General features: G+C 42.5%; 1 protein-coding gene across 1 annotated transcript in view; it reads left to right on the top strand.

Moving 5' to 3' along the window:
- Positions 1-7,417: 7,417 nt before the first annotated feature.
- USF3 (upstream transcription factor family member 3) overlaps positions 7,418-20,057 on the top strand; it is a 50,157-nt gene continuing 37,517 nt past the window's right edge. Inside the window, 1 exon segment of the mRNA XM_038582843.1 lies at positions 7,418-7,459. The gene's annotated coding sequence lies outside the window, so the exon portion shown is untranslated.

The raw sequence follows: 20,057 nt of genomic DNA, 5'->3' as shown, positions 1-20,057 counted from the left end.
CCACAAAGAAAATTTCAGGCCCAGATGTCTTGTGAATTCTATCAAATATTTAGGGAAAAAAACAACACACTTTTCAAGAAAATGGTAGAGGAAAGAATATTGCCTAACTCATTTTATGAGAACAGCATTATACCAGTTATTGGTTATCAGTATACCATAACAAGAAAACTACAGACTAATATTCCTCAGGAAGACAGGAAAATCCTTTAAAAAAAATTAGCAAATCAAATCCAGAAATTTATTAAAAAGTTTTATCCTGATCAAATAGAATTATTCCCAGGATTAAAAGGTTAATTTAACAATTGAAATTCAATTGGTATAATTCATCATATTGACAATTTTTTTTTAAAGATTTTATGTGTTTCTTCATGAGAGACCCAGAAAGAGAGAGAGGCAGAGACACAGGCAGAGGGAGAAGTAGGCTCCATGCAGGGAGCCCAACATGGGACTCCATCCCAGGATTCCAGGATCACGCCCTGGGCTGAAGGCAGCGCTAAACCGCTGAGCCACCCAGGCATCCCATATTGACAAGTTTAAAGAAAAAAATGTGATTATCTCAATAAGATATAGAAAAAAGTATTTGAAAAAATTCAACACTCATCCATGATAAAAAACTATAAAAAGTTTACAGCTACCATCATACTTAACCAAGTGAAAAACTGGATTTTATGCCTTTGGGAAGAAAGCAGGATGACTGTTCTAACTTTTCTACCATAAGGCAGTGGTAGCCCTAACCAGTCCAGTAAAACAAGAAAAAGAAATAATGAGCATGCAAATTAGATAGAAAGAAAGAAAATGGTCTTTATTTGCAGATGACTTAATGAAGTAGAAATGCTATAACTTTTTTTAAAAAGCTACTAGAACTCTGTATGTTGGCAAATTGAACACCAATAAAAAATAAATTTACTATTAAAAAATAAAATAAAATTTAAAAGCAAAAAAAAAAAAGCTACTAGAACTAATAAGGGAGTGTAACAAGGCAACAGGATACAAACATCAATTGTATTTTCAGCTATAACAATTAGAAATTGAAATTTAGGGATCCCTGGGTGGCGCAGGGGTTTAGCGCCTGCCTTTGGCCCAGGGCGCGATCCTGGAGCCTCGGGATCGAATCCCACGTCGGCCTCCCGGTGCATGGAGCCTGCTTCTCCCTCTGCCTGTGTCTCTGCCTCTCTCTCTCTCTCACTGTGTGCCTATCATAAATAAAATAAAATTAAAATTAAAAAAATAAAAGAAATTGAAATTTAAAAGATAACATTTAAAAATTGAAAGAACATTTGCAGTAGCATAAAATATGAGATATTTAGGGATAAATTTAATAAAATATATGCAAAAGCTGGATATAGAAAGCTATAAAACACTTCTGAGAAAAATGTAAAAGATCCAAATAAATGGAGAGAGATAACGTTAATGAATCCAAAGACTCAATATTAAGTTGTAACTTCCCAAATTGAATTATACATCACCTCCATCAAAATTTTAGCAGGATTTTTTTTAACTTGACAAACTTGAGTCTATATGGAAATGCAAAGGACCTAGAACAGTTAAAGTAATTTTTAAAGGAACAAGAAAATTGGAGGACTTACACTATTTGACTTCAAGATTTATAAAGCTTCAGGGATTAAAATAATGTGATATGGGTATTAAGATTGACAAATAGATCACTGGAACAGAAGAGTCCAGGAATACAAGCATACGTACATGATCAATAGACTTTTGTCCAAGGTAGAAAGGCAACTCAAGAGCGGAACAATGGTCTATATAATTGGTGCTGGAAAAATTGAATTTCCCAATTCAAAAACATAAACTTTGATCCATACTTTCACAATATGCAATTAATTTAAAATGCACAATGGATCTAAATATAAAACATAAAGCCATAAAATTTGCAGAAAAAAATAGGAGAAAAGGGCAGCCCTGGTGGCGCAGAGGTTTAGCGCCGCCTTCGGCCCAGGGCCTAATCCTGGAGACCCCGGATCAAGTCCCACGTCGGGCTCCCTGCATGGAGCCTGCTTCTCCCTCTGCCTGTGTCTCTGCCTCTCTCTCTCTCTCTCTGTGTCTCTCATGAATAAATAAATAATCTTTAAAAAAATAGAAAAAATCTGTGTGACCTTGTATTAAAGATAACTTAGATATGACACCATAAGTATGACCTATAAAAGAAGTAATTGATATTTCGGACTTAAAATTAAGAATTACTATTTGAAAAATTGTGTTAGGAGAAAGAAAAGACAATCCATAAAGAATATGTATCTAGAATATATAAAGAACTCTTGAAACTCAATAAATAACAATAACAAAAAAACAATAAAAATAACCAAAGATTTGAACAGCAATTCACAAAAGATACACAAATGGCTAATAAGTACATGAAAATATTCTTAATATATTAATAATTAGGGAAATGCAAATTATATTCACAATGAAATACCACTACAAACCTATTAGAATGACTAAAATTTGAAAAGAATCACCATATTAAGTGTTGTCAAGGATATGGTACAATTCAAATTTCATTCTCTCCTGGTGGGAACATAAAATGATACAACTTTGGAAAACAGTTTGGCAGTCTTTATTTATTATTTTAAATTGAAGTATAGGTGATATACAATATTACAATAATTTCAGGTGAACAACATAGCGAATTGACATTTATATACATTAAGAAATGCTCACCACAATAAATGTAATACCATCTGTCACCACCATAAAGTTATTGCTATATTATTTCTATATTTTCTATGCTGTACTTTTTTTTTAAAGATTTTTAAAACTTATTCATGAGAGACACAGAAAGAGAGGCAGAGACATACGCAGAGGAAGAAGCAGGCTCCCTGCAGGAAGCCAGATGTGGGACCCAATCCCAGGACCCCAGGATCACAACCTAAGCCAAAGGCAGACACCCAACCACTGAGCCATCCAGGTACCCCCTTATGCTGTACTTTTCATCCTTTTGACTTCTTTCATCCTTTTGACTTAGATTTCAAGAGATGACCATTCGCTGGAAATTTGTACCTTTAAATCTCCCTCTATTTCTCCCATTCGCCCACTACCTCCTCTTTGGCAACCACCAGTTTGTTCTCTGTATTTTTGAGACTGTTTCTGGTTTTTGTTGTTGTTTGCTCATTTGATTTGTTTTTCAGGTTCCACATATGAGTGAAATCATATTTGTCTTTCTCTGATTTATTTTACTTAGCATAATACCCTCTAGGTCCACCATGTTGTTGCAAATAGCAAGATCTCTTTTTTTTTTTTTTTTTATAACTAGGTTTGGCAGTTTTTTAAAAAGATACACTTACCTATGACTGAGCCATCCCACTGGCTATTTACCCAAGTATTAACCAAGGAAAATGCAAGGAAATGTCCCTAAAAAGATTTGTGCACAAATGTTCTAGCATCTTTATTTGCTTTTTGTTTTGTTTTTTAAGATTTTATTCATTTATTTTTGAGAGATAAGGGGGAGGGGAGCAGATTCCCTGCCCAGCAGGGAGCCTGGTGCAGGGAGCCTGATGCAGGGTTCCATCCAAGGACCCCGGGATCATGACCTGAGCTGAAGGCAGATGCTTAACTGACTGAGCCACCCACTCACCCCTAGCATCTTTATTTGTAATAGTTAAAAATTGCAAACAGCCCAACTGTTCTCCAATCTGAATATATATATAATGTATCCATACATTTGAATACAACTTAGCAACAAAACCTAAAAAATTATTGATACACACAACGAGGTAGATGAATCTCAAAAAAAGGTATGCTTAATGAAATAAAGAGTTTACATTGAATGATTCCATTTACATAAAATTCTAGAAAATGAAAATGAATTATAGCAAGACGCAGTTTAATGGTTGCCTGGAGAACAGGATGAGAGCAAGAGGAAGGAATTAATAAGGAGCATGAGGAAATTTGAGGACAGGATGGATATATTATTTTTGATTGTTGAGATGGCTTCAAAGGTGTATAACTATATGAAACTTAACCAGTTTGTACATTTTATTTATGTATTCATTTTTAATGTGAGTCTACACATTCAACATGGGACTTGAACTCAGGACCCCAGATAGTCACATGCTTTGTGGACTAAGCCAGTGAGGGGCCCCATCTTGTACATTTTAAATATGTTCAATTTGTTTTTCGTCAGTCATACCTCAGTAAAGCTATTTTGTTTTTGATTTGAAAGTCACAGATGGGTGAAGATATTTGCACAACACATACCTGAGAAAGGACTTTCATCAAGAACATACAACTTTCACAACTTAACAAAGACAAGCATCCTGATTTTTTTCATAAAAAGATTTTAGTTATTCATCACAGACACAGAAAGAGGCAGAAACGTAGGCAGAGGGAGAAACAGGCTCCCTGTGGGGAGCTGGATCCCAGGACCCCAAGGTCACAACCTGAGCCAAAGGCAGCTCAACCACTGAGCCACCCAGGTGCCCCAGGCCTCCTGATTTAAAAGTGGGCTGACGATGTGAACAGTACCAAAGATGCAACTGGCCAATAAACCGGCAAAAATATTCTTGACATCACTAGTTATTAGAGAAATGCAAATTAAAACGAGAGGAAACCATGTCATACCCGCTAGAATGGCTAGAATTAAAAAGACTGACAATATCCAGGGTCGGCGATGATGTGGACCCTCTGGAATCTGCATACGTAGCTGTTGAAAATGCGAAATTTTGCAACCACCCTGGAAAAACAATCGGGCAGTTTCCACGGGAAATACGGAAGTAGATGTCAGGAGATGATCACTGGCTTGCATCTCTTGCCATGGACTTCAGAAACCTTCTGTAAAGAAGACGCCAGCTTGGAGCCTCTCTTGCCCAGGCTGCAGATCCGCGGCCCGGGCGCCAGGCGAGACCCCACGGGCCTGGCACCAGGGGGCGCGGGGCGCCCAGAGGACGCGCGCACCGCTCGGGGTCGCGCCCCAGCAGGCCCCGCCTCGGGTGCCGGGGAAGGACACACGCTGCACAGCCCCTGCTTTTGGGGACACGAAGCAGGTGGGTGGAGCAGGGCCGAGAGCAGCTCTTTGCAGCCCGAGCCGCAACCCCAGACCACGCCCTCCGGCTGGCTGTCAGCGCCCCCTTCCCTAGTCCTACATCCCCAGCAATAGAGAAAAGGAGCTGTTAGGAATTGAAATTGCGGATGCAAAAGCAAGGGGCTTGCAGGTCATGCAAACAGCCTTTCAGAGCCATGGAAGGGCCTTAAGCATGTGGGTGAAAACCAGAATCACCTGGACTGTGTGAAAAGTGGACTTGGCCTGGAGGCAAGGAGACCAGTTTCGCTTGACCACCGTGTTTTATCACTAGTATATGTTCGTCAAACACATAGCAGCGAGCCCGAAAATTGGGCTTGTGCAATTATTTGATGTCATCATCCTCTCATACCTAGTGCAGCAAACCAATGCTGAAAGCACAAAGCCAATAGAAAGATCTATGATTAGGACTTCAGCTTCAGTTATGAATGAGGATAAAATAAAAAAGCTGACATTTCAGATCTTTTCAAACAGAAATTCCTCTTATTTGGCACTTCTAAATTGTGCTAGAAAGGCGTTAACGTGTGTTGTTTTTAACAGTGATCCAAAGAAACCCTTAAGTTCTGTTATTCTTGAACCGTCAAAACTGTGTTATGTTACCTTAGGCTTGATAAATTGCAGTTGTTTAGAAAAATCACACACCCCCTAGACGTGATATTTATTAGCCAGAATAGTTTCTTAACATGAATACCTTCTATTCTGATCACAATGGAAATTACTTCCCAAAGCTGGACAAATCAATACTATATAATTTCATGGAGGTGCTATTAGCATTATTAACTACCAGGTTCTGAGCTGTAGGATCTTTTTCAGCTGCAGCTTTGATTTGGTTGTACTAAGTCCATCCAGAGACTAATTAGAACTACACAGGGCAGGACAGATGAAAATTTTAAAGCACCAAAGTGCAAAAGTTCCACAGTTTATAAGCAACGTTAAAGGCTTTCTGTTTCATCAAACCCTTTAAACCGCTGTGCCAACATTATGCAGCTACTGTTTGACTTTACACTTTTCTTCTCAGTTCAGGGTCAGCATCTTCTGCACACTTGGGCTCAAGTAATCCCCATTATGCCATGTTCTGGAAGTTACCTGGTCCTGCCCATGGACATCTCTAGTATCTGGGACCTTTTCCAAACCTGGTAGTGGAAGCGCTTGGAAATCCTCCACCACCACTAGGTGGAGGACACCTGTTCCAAGGGTGGGAGAGGCATGAGATACGAAGAGAAAGGAGGAAGAGGTTCCAGGGCTCCCAACCCATCCGGGAGGTAGGGGACCCTCAGCCTCAGGTCCCCTGCTGCTCTACACCTGTCAGCTCCAGGTCTCCAGGAGCGCCAGCTTGGGGCCCCAAACCCCGCCCCCCAATGCCACATACTGCAACCCCCCGCCCCCCAGGGGGGCCCCAGGACACTGCTGAGCACCGTCATCTGCAGCTCAGAGGAATCCGTGCTTTGTTGTAAGTGAAGGATGACAGGTTACCACGACCTACAAATTCGAGCACCGTCAGCTCGGCAGGGATCCTCCAGGGAAAGGGGCAATCGGGGACGTCTGCGTTCCCTTCTTTCTGCCCCGCTTCCCGCGACCGGGGCATCATCCTTCATTCCCCTCCCTGCCCCGTAAGCTCAGAGGAGCTCTCTAATCGTTCTTGAAAGCCTTGCACGCCCTCTTTCCCTTTCAGCTTTTCCAACTTTCCAAACTACCGAAGGACGCGCGACGAGCAGCGCGGAGAACAAGATACAAAGAAGTTTTTCTTGTTAAAACACCTCCTTTTTCCAGGTTCTCAGGGCGGCCCCTTTAAGGAACCAGGCCCACCTCCCTCCCAGGCACCTACTGGCTTCCTCTGCTGCCCATCACTCTACCTTTAAGAATATTTCCTGTTCCTTCAACCCAACTTGCGCACCTCCGTCCCCGCCGGCCCTCCCCATTGGGCCGCGCGCCCGCTTCTCCCTCCGTCTCCTCCCGCCCTCTAGCCTCGCGCAGAGGCGTCCGGGCTCTGATTGGCTGCCGCGGCAGCCTCCCCGGGGCCGGATTGGCGGGCCGGGCGGCAGGGGCGGGCGCGCGGCGCAGCCAGCGTAGGCTGTCCGCGTGCCGAGCGGCGGCCGCGGGAGGGGCGGGGAGGGGCGAGGGGCGGGGGGGAGGGGGGCTGGGAAAGTTGAGGCCGCGCTGCCGCCGGGTCTCCGGCCTTGAGGGCTCGGGCTCGCAGCGGCGGCGGTGGCCGCAGGAAGAGGCGGCGGGGGCGGGGGGAGAGGAGGGCCTGGGCCCGCGCTCCCCCAGCCCCAGAGGAGCAGGCGGCGGCCGCGGACGGAGAGGTTCGCCCCGGCGGCCGGACGCCCCTGCCGTCCCCGCCTGGGACCATGACCCGGGCGGGGGGCGCCGCCGCCGCCGCTGCCGCCGCCGCCGCCGCCGCCGAGGCCGAGACCGCGCAGCCCGCGGGTGAGTGACTGCGGGAGGGGGGCGGCTGACAGCCGGGGCGGGGGCCGGGGGCGGGGGCCGGGGCTGCGGGGGCGGCTCCGGGGGGCGGCCCCGGCTCCGCTCCACCCACCCCCACCCCCCGGAGCCGGAGACCCGAGCGCGGAGCCCGGCGGGGCGCGAGCGTGGGCTGCGGCTGCCGTGCCCTCCGCGACCTCCGGCGGCCCGCGCCCCCTGCTGCCCGGCCCGGCCCGGCCCGGCGGGGGGGACTCGCGCGGCCGCCCGGCCCCCAGCGGCGCGCGGGGCGAGTGCGGCTCCTGGCGGCCCGGGCGCGCGGGGCTCCGGCCGGAGGGCCTCCGTCACCCCCGTCTCCTTGCCTTGCTCCCCGAGCTTCCTCGGACCCCGCTGGTCGGACGCACGCGACCCCAGAGTCCGAGAGTCAGGCTTGCGTCTCCTCTGTGCGAGCCTTTCCTGTCCTCTGGTAGGATGGGTGCAAGCGGGTGGCCAACCCTCGGAACCCGGCTCCAGGTTTCTTGGCTCTTTTTCATGTCTCACATTTTGATGGTTGGGTTTTCCCTCTGCCCACCCCCCACCCCCCTCCCCGCCCCGTGGCTACGTTGGGAGATGGTCCTTGGAGTTTGCGGACTTTGTCAGGAAATACGAGGCTGCGCGAACCTGCGTGTGTGCCACGGGCTTCCAACTTCTGTTCTCACACCATTTTTACCTTTAAGTAGATATAGTGAGTGACCTAACACCCTCCCCAAAAATAAGACAGTTGTGGCTAACTTAAATTTCGCATAAAGAAGACAGTTGCTTACCTATGAGCAGAGTACAGATTTCTCGAATACACACTTTGTGAGGGACATGGACCCTGAGGCATATTTCATGCCTTTGCTTTTTTCCTTTAAAAACAAGTGACCAAACAAACCAGCCTGCTTTTTAAAGGATCAACAGGCTGTCATACTCTCTAATCACCTTTTTTTTTTTTTTTTAAGATTTTTAATTTATTCGTGAGAGATACAGAGGGGGAGAGAGAGAGAGAGAGGCAGAGACACAGGCACAGGGAGAAGCAGGCCCCATGCAGGGAGCCCGATGTGGGACTCGATCCCTGGGACTCCATCCCTGGGACTTGATCCCTGGGACTCGATCCTGAGCCTGACGTGGGACTCGATCCCTGGGACTTGATCCCTGAGACTCGATCCTGAGCCTGACGTGGGACTCGATCCCTGGGACTCATCCTGAGCCCGACGTGGGACTCGATCCCTGGGACTCGATCCCTGGGACTCGATCCTGAGCCGGACGTGGGACTCGATCCCTGGGACTCGATCCTGAGCCCGACGTGGGACTCGATCCCTGGGACTCGATCCTGAGCGCGACGTGGGACTCGATCCCTGGGACTCGATCCTGAGCCGGACGTGGGACTCGATCCCTGGGACTCGATCCCTGGGACTCGATCCTGAGCCCGACGTGGGACTCGATCCCTGGGACTCGATCCTGAGCGCGACGTGGGACTCGATCCCTGGGACTCGATCCTGAGCCTGACGTGGGACTCGATCCCAGGTCTCCAGGATCAGGCCCTGGGCCCAAGGCGGCGCTAATCCGCTGAGCCACCCCGGCTGCCCCCTCTCTTATCATCTTAATGTGTTTGTTTGTTTTTCCCACAAACACTTGTTTAACGTAGCACAGAGTTGTTGTATGGGATACATTTGTTTCCCTTCATTTGTGAAGTATTCTGACCATATTTGTTACAAAATAAGCAAAATACTTTGTAGTCCTTGCACATCTGAAACCAGGACTAGTATAATGTCTCTAGGTACTGCAAGAATGACTACTTAAATCTCACATTTTGCTCTTCATATGTCTCTTGTATATGTAGGTATTACATCCTCTCTATATTTAGGAGAGAACATTTGTAAAAATCCATGCATGGATGTAGCCTAGAACATTCCTTAATATGAAAGCATTTCACTGCAGGGATGTAAGGGCAGCATGGGATGGAAATGTTTTCTAAGTTAGTTGTCTGTAGGACATCATGGAAATAAAACTCTTAAGTTTCACACCGTGCAGTCAATGAACCAGTCATGTAAGAGAAATTGATGGGTTGTTTTCTGATTTTCGGAGATTAGCATTGTCAACAAGGGAAAAGAAACACTAAGAAAACAGAATGTTTAACTCAGGTTGGAAGATAAGCTTCAGTAGGTAATCAGCTCAGAATTGTTACTTATAAACAGGAACTGAGATCAAGTGTAGACTTAACCATATCTGTCATGCCTTATACTTCTCTATCCTCAAGCCCAGTGGTTCTGAATCTGGACTATCGAGTAGAATCCCCTTGTATGCTTTTACATTTTATTTTATTTTATTTTTTTATTTTTTATTTATTTTTTTTTTTTTGCTTTTACATTTTAACATCCTTGCCGCTCCCCTCAAAGATTCTCTTGCTTTTGATACGGGGTAGGCCCTTGCCGGAGGTACAATTTTTAAAGATTTCCAGGTGTTTCTGTTTAGCAGTCATGGTTGAGAACTACTGAGCCTAGAAGTGTCCAAGCTGCTAGGCTTGTGTTCTAGGCTCTGTTAAAATCAGGCCCTCACTCATGCGTCCACTTTTTACCCAATGCCTTCCAAACCTTTGGACCTTCTCATGGTCCCACAACTATGTGGTTCAGATCTCTGCTTTTCTTAATGACATTGATCTTTGCAACCCTAGTTTCAGGTTTGATTCTATCTCAGATGTTTCTGTTGTAGCTTTCTCCCACCTTGACTTGCATTGAATTCATGTATGGATGTCAGTGTCTTCCATATCTTTTCCTGATTTCTTCAGAAATTGATTATTTTCTCCTCTGTGGCCCCATAACATCTTGTACTTATTTCTGGGTTAATGCTAATCACGTTGCCATAAATATGTGTTTCTCCACTCTTTCCACCAGACTGCTGCCTCGAGCCTCCATGTTGAGCAACTCTACTTTGTATTTTTTCTTTAAAGTAGGTTCCACACCCATTACATTGTATTTTTAAATACCAGTGCCACATAGCAAAGCTAGAACCCCCAACATAGGAACTGTGTTCTCTTCGTCTTTGTAATTTTATTTATTTTTAAAAGATTTTATTTTTGAGCAACCTCTACAGCCAGTGTGGGGTTTGAACTTCCAACCCTGAGATCAAGAGTCGCATGCTCTATGACTGAGCCAGCCAGGTGCCCCCATCTTTGTAATTTTAGGACCTAAGGTAACACTTGTCATTAGTAGGGACTTAGTAAATGTTTGTTGAATGAATAAATGACTGTCATTGTTATATGGCTGTATAGAGACAGCCCTATACATCTTTACGTAGGTTAATTTGACATTGAGTGATTTGCTATTAAATATTCTTATGTCTCATACTTACATTAGGAACTCGTTAGTGGAATTTAAGTAATTACAGTTGTGGCAGATCCCTTAAACTTGTAATCTTCCTTCCAATATGTGTGGGGATATACAGTCTTTTACCCTGAGCTCTAGAGGTTGACTCTTGTTGTCCATAAAATATTTGTGGAACTCTCACTAAGAGAAAGGCTTTTAACTGTCCAATTGGATAGTTTTTCTTTTTCTCATTAAAGTTTCCATATGAGTACAATTGTACTACTTCAGAAGGCCAGATCTTTTAATTAGATCAGTAGAGCATGATAAGTTACTCCTATTAATGTGCTAATACTGTGTTTTAAATTCAGTTCATCAAGTATTTATTGAGTGCTTACCATGTGCCTAATACTCATAGGTGCTAAAGAGAATACAGAAATAGTAAACACGGAGAACTCAGCTCTTAAGAAGTTTTTAGACTTATAGAAAGGATTGGAGAATACCATATCAAATAATTAAGGGACTGAACACAGTATTCATTAGATGCTAATTTAAACATAAGTACCCCAAATCTAATTTTCTATCCACTATGGAAAATTAAGAAAGACCAGATATTCTTCCAATAAACATTTATTACTCCCATATATTGAGTAATAATTGTTGAGGATACAAATCTAAAAGATGTGGTTTCTACCATTTAGAAGCCTAACAGGCTAGTGGGAAAAACCAGTAAGCATGTAGATTATATTTCATGTTAAGACTTTGTGGAATATTATGTCAGGATGTTTGGGACTAATCTCTAGGGATCAGAGAAAGTTTCAAAAAGGATAATTAGGAGTTTTCAGTTGGAAGGTTGATCCGAACATTCCACACAAACTAACAGGTACAAAGGCTGGAAATGAGAGGGAGCATTTCTTAATTAAGGTGCTGAAAATAGATGGGTATCAGTGGAAAGTGCTATGTTAGAGAGTATGGACTTTGGAGTCAGACAAACTTTTATTCCCAATTGCTTTGAGCCCTTATAGGTCTTGCCTGTGTGGGGTAGCAGTAGTCTACTGGTTACTTCACTGCTAGTGTTAGTACAAAGAGGCACCCCAGGATTCTTCCAGTTTCCATCTGTGCGCCTGTACTTTCCCTTTTAACTATTGCCTGGCTCTGTGTGGAGCCCCAGATAACCTTACCTCGCAATTAGTGAAGCTGTTACTGGGTCTCTGGTTGAAAGCTTTCTCACCTTAGCTATTATAATTTCTTACAGCAGGAGTCACGGTGAAAGGAGACAGGGAGAAGAAAGTTGAGGTGTAACCATTAGAGGAACCACTTCCACCTCCACTATAATTTCTCTTAGGTTATGAGCAATAGAAATTGCCTTTGGCTAACTGAAGCAGAAAATTTATGGGTAGATTTATGGATAGATATTGGGTATGCTCACAGAAGTGAGGAAAAGCAGAATAAGCAACCCTTGGAACGGCCTAGGGACAGCAGCTTCTAAGATTATATGGGCCTATGGGGCTAACTCAGCTCTAGCCACCTTCCTGCCTTGTATGGTCTTATTGGTCATCCCTGGGCCAACCCCAGAGATAAGCTCATGTTTGATGGTCCTGTCAGATCTCAGAAATCAGGCAGAGAGGTTCTCCAAAGGAAAACTTAGGTATTGTTGTCATAAAGCCAAAAACAACAGATATTTCCTATAGAGTTCATCGGATTTTGATAATGTGGAGATCTTTTGCAAGCAGTTTAATAAATAAAAGCCAGGTAATGGTGAGCAGAAGAGTGGATGGTGAGGAAGAAGGGACATTGAGTATGAATTACTTGTTCAAGAAGCCTGATGGGTGGGAGGGAGAAATAATGGGAACACATAGAAGGTGTTGCAAGGTCAGAGAAATTTTTTTTTGCCTTTTAAATGAAGAAAAAAAAATGGAATAAGAATGTATTTTAATGGAAAAGCACTAACAGAGAAGAAGTTAATAATATGAGAGAGAAGAGATATTACGTAACAAGATTACTAAGAAGTGAGAATGATAGAATCCAGAACAAAGGTAGTGGGTTTAGTGTTAGCTGGAAATATTAGGGAAAGTTTTAGAGAGGAGGATGGACTTGCACTGGGCCTCAAAGGGTTAATAGCATTTGAAAAAGCTAAGCAAAGTGGAAAGGTCATTTCAGTGGGCAAATAGCAAGATTTAGCAAAAAAAATGAACAGCTGATAAGGAGCACAGGGAAGAACCTGTCTGGAGGGCAGAGGAGGGAAGGGTAGATGGCATGATTAGCTTGATAGCCCTGCTCCTGTGTGTGTGTGTGTGTGTGTGTGTGTTGTATTAAGTGTAAGTGGATGAGTGAGACTGGCCAGTGAAGAAGGTGGTGTTAGGTAGAGTCATGAAAGCTAGGACCCAAGAGTTTGGATTTGAAACAGTAGATGGTAGAAAATAGTACTGTGGATTCCTGGAGCACGGGAGGTACATGTTGAGTACCATGAATTGGAAATATTACCAAGACATTGAAATATGAAACCATGGAAGAATAGGTGAAAGACTGGGAGCTAAAAAGACTTGGGGACGCCTGGGTGGCTCAGTGGTTGAGCATCTGCCTTTGGCTCAGGGCCTGATCCCGGGGTCCTGGGATTGAGTCCCACTGAGGATCCCCTCAGGGAGCCTGCTTTTCCCTCTGCCTATCTCTCTCTCTCTCTGTCTCATGAATAAAAAAAAAAAAAATAAAAAAAAAAAAAAAAAAAAGAGCCAGACATGTATAAAACAGGGCCTAATCTGAGATGGTAGGAAAAAACAGGAGGAGATGAGCATTGTGAAAAGAATTGAAAGGATTTGGTGAGAAAGTTTGTAGATTATTTTTGGGTTTAGAGCCAGGTTAAAGTTTTGGTGTCATTGACAAAATGGAGAAATTGGAAGAAAGTCTCTTAAGAGGCAAAGCAATTCAACATGTTGCAAAAACCTGTTAATTGGTATTGAAATGAAATGTTCTGAAGAGAAGTTGCCTAACCAAAGGTTTGGAGCAAGATCTGTGTTGTAAGTTGGCTTTATTATAAAAAAGTAATGCCTTTTACACAGAAACTGTTTGAAACTATGTAGAGAGAAAGCAAATAGAAAAGCAAACAGTATGGAGCCTTGGAAGTCAAAGTGAGAGACAGGGATTCGTGTTAGAGAAAGATGATGCATAATTGGGGACAAGGAAGGGAACGTAGGAGAGAAAATGTGGGGAAAAAAGCAGCAGCAGCCTCCAGTCCTGCAGAGAGGAGGGGAAGGCAGAGAAAGACCTCTGATGTGAACAACAGTAGTCCTCGTCTCTAAGAAAGCAGTTTTGGTTGGTGGAAACAATCAAAAGACTCTGCCCGGGGTTTAGGAAGGATTGGCCAATGAAGGAAAGATGAGAAGCTTCAGAGGATAGAAAAGACAGTGAATTCTTATTTAATAAGCTCCATAGTTTGGAAGCAAAAGAGAAATGGCTAAGAAGAAATGAAGTGCTAAAGAGAAAGGAATCAAGTATAGAGTCCCACCATAAACGGAAGAGTTAGCTTTAGGATGTTCTGGTGGGCTGAAGGGACAGATGCACGGGCAGAGGTCTCTTATGGTATATGTAGGATACAGTTAAGGAACTCACACTAGGTGACTCCGTCTTCCCAGTGAATTAGGGGGGAAATGGAAAAAGGCAACTATTGTGTAGTGAGCTCTTGCTGTGTACCAAACACTTTGCTTGATCTATTAAATGTATTAACATGTAAACTCACAACAGTCCTCCCAGATGGTGGTGATAGTCTCTCAGTTTTAAATGTGAGGATGCCAAGACTTTAAGGAATACTTATTTTTTTATGGAGGAACTTAAAACAATTATTATTATTTTTAACTAATCTCTACACCCATCATGGGGCTTGAACCTACAACTCTGAGATCAAGAGTTACACACTCCGTGGACTGAGCCAGCCAGGCACCCCAAGGAATACTTACTTTATTTTTTCTTAAGACTTTATTTATTTATTTGAGAGAGTGAGCACATGAGAGAGAGAGAGAGAGCACACATGAGTGGGGGGAGGGGCAGAGGCAGAGGGAGAAGCAGGCTCCCCACTGAGCATGGAGCCCAACATGAGGCTGGATTCCAATCCTGAGATCATGACTTGAGCCAAAGGCAGACACTTAACCAACTGAGCCACCCAGGGGCCCCAGGAATACTTACTTTAAAATCAAATAGCTAGTGAATGTCAGCTTTAAGATTTGATTCTAGGTCTGATATCAAAGGCTATTCCCATTCACCTATACCATTCATTCATTAATATGAGGTAGCAAGTATATATGGGGGTATTATAGTGATTAGAGTGACTTTGCCTCAGAATTACTTTCGGGGCCTTAAAAAATTCCTGCACCCTGCCTCAGTCTTTCACTCCTTCACCAACATACTTACTGATTACCTATTATATTAGCATTCTCCAGAGAAACAGAACCAATAAGATACATATCACAAGATGAGCCCAGAGCATCATATAGTGCAAAAAAGTAAGGAAGCACTAAAAAAAAATGAGGGTGAGAGAGAGGTGAGGGTATGTGAAAAGGATATAGGAGCCAGCCTGAAAGAGTCCCCAATGACCAGAGCTTGAACAATTTTAACAACAAAATAACTGTAGCATTCTATTTTGACACAAAGGATAAAATATTTCCTTGACTCCATACTGATATAAATAAATGATTGAATAAATAAATTGGGGGAGAAGAGAAATCTCCTTTGCAGAATAATTGTAAAAAATATATTTAGATACTCCCTTCTCCAAGAGGTGGGTATTAGTTCCCTTCTTGTTGAATGTGGGCTAGACTTAGTACCTGCTTCCAAAGAATAGAGTATGGAAAAAGAAGAATAGTAATGTAGCAGTAATTACTCGAGTCTTGTTAACAGGAAATTTCAGGAGGAAAGTTGGTGTGGGAGACTACATCTTTTATAACTTAAATCCTTTAATGTGATCTAAGTCGTTTAATTTAGGGTGTTTTATTTATATAATGAAGAAATCTAAGGCACCTGGGTTGTGTGGTTGGTTGAGAGACCGACTCTTGGTTTCCGCTCAGGTCATGATCTCAGGGTCATGAGATTGAGCTGTGCATTGGGCTCTGCACTCAGCAGAGTCCACTTGAGACTCTTTCTCCTTCTGTCCCACCCCTTAAAATAAATAATCTTTAAAAAAATCTAGTTAAGTAACAAAAAGAATTAAAAATAGGAAAATAAGAACACATCATTATTAGTGTTCAAAAGCTGGGAAGAGTGTCATCTAAAGATCAAAAACATTGAGGAATTTATGAAAAATGCAGTGCATATGGGATCAGGTTGATGGCAAAACCATACGGTGTGGAGAGATCTGCAACCCAATATGGACATAAAGGGGAAACAGTAGGAAAGTGAGTTTTCCCACTGCAATTCTGGAAAAATCCCAAAGCTCATAGACTGTGGAAAGTAGGAGAGGGTAGAGGTTGACTGTCTTAGTCTGTTCAGGCTGCTCTAACAAAGTATAGACTGGTTGACTTGTAAACAAAAGGCATTTATTTCTCACAGTTTTGGAGGCTGGAAGTCCAAATCATGGTGCCAGCATGGTTGGATTCTGGTGAAGGCCTTCTAGATTGCAGACTACCTACTTCATGCTGTATACCCTTACATGGAACAGGCAAGCTTTCCGGGCCTTGTTTCATAAGGGCACTAATCCCATTCACGAGGACTTTACTCTCACGACCTCAACATTTCCCAAAGGCCCTGCCTCCTAATACCATCACCTTGGCGGTTAGGATTTCAACATATGAATTTTGGGGAGACACAAACTTTCAGACCATAGCAATGGTCAAAGGTAATTAATTAGTAGACTTCAGAACAACCATAGCAGGGCAATTAGAATACCTAATTACAGCGCTTACTCACAGGGCTAAGCTACTAGCACATATTTGTATGAATTGAGGGTATCTCCATCATGGACTTTAGGGGCAGAGAGAGAATCAGGGTTATACTTTAGAGAACTTCCAGTTTTCACTGTGAATGTGGTGCTCCTTTCTTCAGAAGGCACTCATCTAGTTGTTTACCTCATCCATCAATGTGTGATAATTTTGATAGCCAGAACTCTTATTTTTTTTTTTTAAGATTTTGTCTATTTATTTGACAGAGAGAGCTTGCACACAAGCGGAGCGAATGCCAGGCACAGGGAGAGGGAGAAGCAGGCTCCCCTCAGAATAGGGGGCCCAATGCAGGATTCCATCCCAGGATGGTGGCCTGAGCCAAAGGCAGATACTTAACTGACTGAGGTACCCATATGCTCACCCAGAACTCTTTTTTTTTTTTTTAATATTTTATTTATTTATTCATGAGAGACACAGAGAGAGAGGCAGAGACACAGGCAGAGGGAGAAACAGGCTCCATACAGGGAGCCCAACGTGGGACTCAATTCCCGGTCTCTAGGATCAGGCCCTGGGCTGAAGGCGGCGCCAAACCGCTGAGCCACCCGGGCTGCCCATCAGCCAGAACTCTTAAACTCAGCATGGACATTCATGGCAGAGAAGACTAATTTTTACATGTATTAAAGTACTGATTCTTAGTAGTAGATACACATTAAAATCAAATAGGGAGCTTTCTTTAAAAAGATGATTTCTATAGTGCCTGCAGAATTGAGAACCACTTTGTTAGGGAAACCAGCTTCATCTGCCAATTCAGTTAACTGACTCTCACTAAATATTTTTTTTTTAATTTTTATTTATTTATGATAGTCACACACAGAGAGAGAGAGAGAGGCAGAGACACAGGCAGAGGGAGAAGCAGGCTCCATGCACCGGGAGCCCGACGTGGGATTCGATCCGAGGTATCCAGGATCGCGCCCTGGGCCAAAGGCAGGCGCCAAACCGCTGCGCCACCCAGGGATCCCCCTCTCACTAAATATTTAAGGAAAACCACTCTTTCATCAAGAAAGAGTGACATCAAGCTGAACAGAAGGAGGAATTGACCTTTGAGAAAACAAATTGAATATAATAGACAAAAGATAACATTTTTGTCCTAAAATATCCTAAAAAATTCGAGAGCATGTAATCTCCATAAAATAGCAATGAGTGCTATGAAAAAGAAATGAGAACAAGAAAGTTTTTGGAAATTGGAAACATGTTTTCTGAAATAAAAACTTTGGTAGCGGGCTGAATAGCAGCATAGTTATAGTAGATGACTAATGAACTACATAATGAAACCAAGGAGTTCTTCTAAAATATGGTACAAGAAGACAAAGAAGAAAATTATGAGCTATTGGACTTGGAAAATAATTCTAGAACTAACGACTCTAGAGCTAAAATTCTACACAATTGTAGTAAGTGTCTGGCATGGGAGATGGGCAGTGGACAGTTGGTGGGTAACATAGAGTATGTTAAAACTTTTAGTGGGAGGGGAGGAGATCATACTGTTTTAATAGGAAGAAAGTATATTTAAATTTTAATATTAAGATACTTTATCATAAGCAGTTCCTTTTCTCTCAGCTTTATCCTCTCAGCTTTGCTTTTCTTTGTGTACACTTTCATCCTTAAACTGGCGTCTTTCTTTTGCAAGATGTCTGTATTTGAAATTATATGTTTTCTCTTTAAATTGGAAAGGGAAAGAGCATAGCTACCCACACCATCAAAGAAAAGTCCTGAAGTTTGTTATGTTTGGACCAATTTGAGACCAGTCACTGTGCCCAGAAAAAAAAAATCACTTGCCAAGGCCTGCCAGCCACTACCACTGAAGCACAAGGGCTGATTTAGAGGTACTTACGTAAGTGAAAATGGGGGGATTTCATGAAGTGGAGAGGAGAAAATACCAAATAAATGTCCACTGTAGTATGTTTCTCAAAATTGTTAGGGAGATTCATAAATCAAGCAGATAAAGTAGGAAAACAGGTATTGAGGAAAATAAAGTATGAGGCAAGGAAAAGTAAAAAAATGGTGGTGGGGAGAGAACAGAATATGACCATCAGGGACAATATTTACAATAAATATGACTGGAATAAATTCTCTCTTTTTTTTCCTTCTTTTTTCAAAAAGGCTCTTAGATGGTATAGAACCAAATCTCCAGGTGACTTCAGACAAATATAAAACAAAATAACGCAGGAAGTTTTAAAAAGAAATATGCATGCTCTGGGGGCGAATGTTGAGTAGAAGAAAATGCACAGTAATTTTTTTTTTTTTTTTTTATTCATGAGAGACACAGAGAGGCAGAGACATGGGCAGAGGGAGAAGCAGGCTCCATGCAGGGAGCCCGATGCGGGACTCGATCCTGAGAGTCCAGGATCACACCATGAGCCAAAGGCAGGCACTAAACCGCTGAGCCACCCAGGGATCTCCATGCACAGTAATTTGTTATCAAAATTTATTCCAAAGAGCAAACATTGACTTTTAAAAATATTTAATATAACTTTTTACCTAAGGAGATAATAATACACACTCTTCTCAAATACTCATGTAACACTTAACAAAAATACATCACGTAAGAGGACGGTAAAGAAACTCTCAAATTCTAAAAATTAGATACTTTTTGAAAAAAGTTTATTTAGGTAACCTCCACACCCAAATGTGGGGCTTGAATTCATTACCCTGAGATCAAGAACCGCATGCTCTACTGACTGACCAGCCAGGCACCCCTAAAAATTAGGTACTATTTATTGCCAATCATAATACAAGGGAACAGTTCACATACACACATATAAATTAACAAAGGTGGAGCCAAAAAAAGAAATACAACTACTTGGAAAACTTTATTTCAACTCAGGTTGAAGAGGATGTGAAAGTTGAAATTACAAGGAAGAAAAAGTCAAGATAATAAAAAGCAAATCACAGAAAAAAGTATAAAGGATTCATGACATGTGAAAGGGTATTCAGTCTCACTAGTCATCAAGGAGATGCAAGTTAAACAATAATAAGATATCTTGTTGCCCTTTGGACTGAGAAGAGCTCAAAATATGTTGATTGCAGTCTTTTTTTCAGGATAGTCTTTAGTAGCAAAAATAATAAAAGAGGAAAAGGGAAAAAATGAGTAATTGGTCAATGGAGAACAGCTAAATAAAGTATGGCTCTGTGCTACATAACACTATGTACATATTAGAAAGAATAAGGTAAATTCATATTTACTTACCTAGAAAGATGTTTATATTTCTAACTAAAAATAAAGCATGTTTCAGAGTGACATATATGGAATGATTTCATTTTTATAAAAAGTTTATGTGCATGTGATAATATCAAGAAAATTGGTATCAAATTGATTCCCAACTAGAGAGTAAAACGGAATAGATGGTGGTGGGGACTTTAATTTCT

Source organism: Canis lupus, chromosome 33 (assembly GCF_011100685.1).
Source record: "Canis lupus familiaris isolate Mischka breed German Shepherd chromosome 33, alternate assembly UU_Cfam_GSD_1.0, whole genome shotgun sequence".
NCBI lineage: Eukaryota > Metazoa > Chordata > Mammalia > Carnivora > Canidae > Canis > Canis lupus.
This window is presented reverse-complemented; position numbering and strand designations above follow the sequence as displayed.